Here is a 3910-nt window from a genome sequence, read left to right as displayed (position 1 = left end):
CCATCACTTTTTTCCATTCATATCCTTTGATATTCAGTTTTTTCAGATGTGACCTTCATTACCCTTCTTGTGGAGGCTGTCCATCATCATCATCATCATCTGGACAAATATTAAGTCATCAGTTTTGCCCATGTTTGTGATTGAGTGTACTGAACCAGACCAAGACACATATTATACTTTTAAAATATTAATTTACGTACTTGAGATGTAATATTCTATTATTTTCTCATATTAGATTTCTGAATTATATGAGCTATAAGCTTTAATCATCAAATTTAACCAAAAAGGTCTTGAAAACAATTCACATGTAATGAAAATAGTTTATTAAAGTTTACAGTTTTTAAATTCAGCTGCAAATAAAGAACAACAACAACCAACCTTTATTTGTCACATACACAATCATACAGAGTGCGGACAGGCAGCAGACGTAGCTGTGCCATTCCAGGGCTTGGTTTTAGCATGGGGGGTCTAGCAGGACCCTTACTGGATCCGGGTGGGAATTTAACTTTTTTACAGTATTCTGTTTTTAAGGTACACTTGTATAAGTCATATTTTTTTGCTAGTTTAGTGTGTTTTTGTATTTGTGTCTTTTTATAATTAAGTAAAGGTTTATTTATCTCTAAACAGCAGTTCTAAAAAGTCTTTAAAAGCAAGGTACAAGAACCACAGCTAAAATAACTGTTACCTGCACTGTTATCTTTGTCCTTGCAGTTGCTCTGTTTCTGCTGCTCAACCTGGGTGAAGACACACACACAGAGCTGAAGATGAGGAACAAAAACACTGTTCACATGCTTTTGAAGATTGTGGACCGTGAAGATAATGAGCTACTGCTGGTTGTTATCACCATCCTCAAGAAGCACTCTATCTTCCTGGGGAGCAAGATTGACAATGGTAAACAAAAGATCTTGGATTATAAGAGAAGGTATTATTAAACATTGTAAAACTGCATTCGGAATATTTGTATAGTATTTCAAAATTCAGAAGGAAAATATCAGGGCATCTATACTGAATCTCATGCAGCACAACAGCTACCTTCAGCACAACGCAAGTATTTATAGGATGATTAAAGAAGAATAAAGATGTTTTCTAGTAGCCAAGTCAAAGTCATGACCTTAATCCAACAAAAATATTATGGAAGGACCTGAAGTTAGCATTTCAGAATCTGGTTTGCTCTGGGTTTAATAATTTGAGGGAAGATTGTGGGACAGTGTCCCAAGTCAGCAAAAATGTTGAATGTTAAAGCAGCCTAATTAATACGGACTTCTTGCTCACATTCTTCTAATTAAGTAAAACAATATTAATATTATAATATTGTCTTTTTCATACAGTCTGTATAACCTACAGACACCGTGGAGCACAGAGTCTTACCAAAATAGGTAAAATCTTAACAAAATGACCATTGTTAGAAAAGCTTGGACTAACTGTTTGAAACTAGATTTTTAAATTCTATTTTCTACCTTTATCTTCACTTCGTCTAATCAATGGTTTGTTTAAATGCATTGTTTTGTTACATTACATAAATTACTCATAAAGGACTGAGGATTTATTTTACTGTATACAAAAATGTAAAGGATAATATTTTCACAAATGTCTGTAACCTTCTGCGGTGCCAGTTAAAACCATGCTTAGATTAGATTTTCATTTTAAAAACATTATTCAGAGTCCACTTTGGTGGGCCATAGTGCTCAAACAGAACCCTGGCTTTTCAACTGTCCCTAATCCAGTCCCATCTGGTTCCAGTCTAGTTCAAGTTTGTGGGTCTTTATCAAGCCCAGACCCTGTCAGAAACTTGCTTTATCTCCTTGTTTACCATTGATTACACCTTTAATTCACATTAGAAAAGCTTTCATACCCACACAAGCTTGTGTCCAGCATGGAAATGTTGGTTTCAACACTTTGACTCATTGAAGTATTTAAGGGTGTTTAATGAATCAAAAAGTGATGATCCCATCAGGTTATATTTACTCAGCAAACTGAATCTGATAAGAGTTCAGTACTGCCTAATACATTTTTATTCTGCCTATGTCACCAGTGGAAATGTCAGTGGTAGGTGACACAGGCTGCAGTTGATAATGCAGCTCAGTGTCTGGTTTGGGATGGAGTGACTGGAGCTAGTTTTGCACACAGAAGCAATGAGTGTGTTTTAACTGGTAGCAGATTGTATCACCCTGGTTTCTGGCTTTCGGCAAATCACAGGAGATGGAAACAGACACTTTAGAACGCAGAACTAGACTGAGTGGCACTGCTGTGCTGATAGTCACAATCATAGAGTGTAGATGAAGTTGAACCCTGTGCTATATCTGTGTCAATCTGACTTCAGTTCACAACAACTCATTTCAAGGTGCTTTATACTGTGCTATACAAAGTGACCAGTAGAGAAGCTGGCCCGTTTAGTTCCCAGTGACTACAAGGAGCTCCTGGACGCCACCCTGCGCCTCCTGTTCAGCCTGTCTTTTGACACTTCTCTCCACAACCAGGCTGGATTCATTCCCAAACTTTCCTCTCTGCTTGGTAATCAGTCCCAGTAAAGATTAAGTGTTTATGTTTCCCTTTGTTTGTTCCTGTAGATTTGTTTAATTGTGGGTTCATGTGTCGGAACCAGCATTTAAGGTGTTTTCTAAAACAGAAAGACACGGGACATCAGAAAGACGCATTGATCTCTGCTATTAATTTGCAATCATTAAGGCAGATGTATATAGCTTTTATGCCCATCCCTTGAAGTTCCCCTTGGGACCATTTTGCAAAGCTGCACAGGATGTGTCTTTGCAGAGTTGTGTGACATCGTCATCTCTGTTGGGGCTTTTGAAACCTCTCAGGAGAGGCTCAGGTAACAGTACATAATTAATAGAGTGTATTTGTTCGAATAACATGCCAGATTCTGGTCAGATGATTTTGTTTTATACGATCAGGGTTGAGAGACGGATATTTATGTCTTTGGAGATTTAGGTAGAGCTTTGTGGAGGGGTGGGGGCATGCATGCACAAGTAATAACATGTAACAGTGAACAATCACGCCTGCTTATAGTCTTGACACTAGGTGTGTGTGTTCTGTGCCCTGTGTGTGAACCAGGAGACCATTAATCATCTGCTCCCTCTGCCAACTGTCCAGTTTTCAGCTGACACACTAAATGCAATTATCTCTAAGGACAGACAACACAGCAATGGTCTCCTCTCCCTTCATGCCTTTTGGATCTCTGTTCAGGCCAGACCTGAGGTCCTGACCCTGACTGATAAGATGAAAGTGAAGAGGGAGACTCTACTTGACATCATCACCTCTTTCCTGTTTCATCAGACAATCAAGCTTGAACACATCATTTCTCTTCATCTCTGCTTTGCAGCTCACGCATAAACATTGGTAAAAAAAAATAATTCACAGTTTAATGTGCAGTAAATTACATTTTTCATCTATTAAAGTGGATCAGTGGGGTCGGGAGTGCAGAAAAGACTTGGGACCTCAGGACCTTGTGGCAAAAACAAATTTATAAACCAAAAATAAGTTTTCTCTGAATTTAAGACAAAACCAAAACAAATAAATAAATAGTAAGTAAATAAAACTGAATTTAAGATATTGCCTTAAGTTCCAAGAAGTCACAAAGCATGTTATTGTTATATTTTCAACTACTTTATTTAAAATGCTTATTTAAAGTGACTCTATCACATGAATCTGAAAGTAAGTAAATTAGTTACATGACTTATCATAAAGCCATACAGACTCCACTGTAAATTAGTTACATTAGTGCATTAGTACTATGAGCAGGCGTGATTGTTCACTGCTACATGTTATTACGTACTATTACTTGTGCACGCATGCCCCCACCCCTAAATTAGTTACATAACTCATCATAAATGCATACAGACTCCACTGGAAAAAGAGCTAGATATTGTCAGAATTTGGGCTCTTCACAAACACA

Source organism: Pundamilia nyererei, unplaced genomic scaffold (assembly GCF_000239375.1).
Source record: "Pundamilia nyererei isolate P.nyererei 1_Seehausen unplaced genomic scaffold, PunNye1.0 scaffold00057, whole genome shotgun sequence".
NCBI classification, from domain to species: Eukaryota; Metazoa; Chordata; class Actinopteri; order Cichliformes; family Cichlidae; genus Pundamilia; species Pundamilia nyererei.
The sequence above is the reverse complement of the archived record's forward strand: the minus strand, read 5'-3'. Positions refer to the sequence as shown.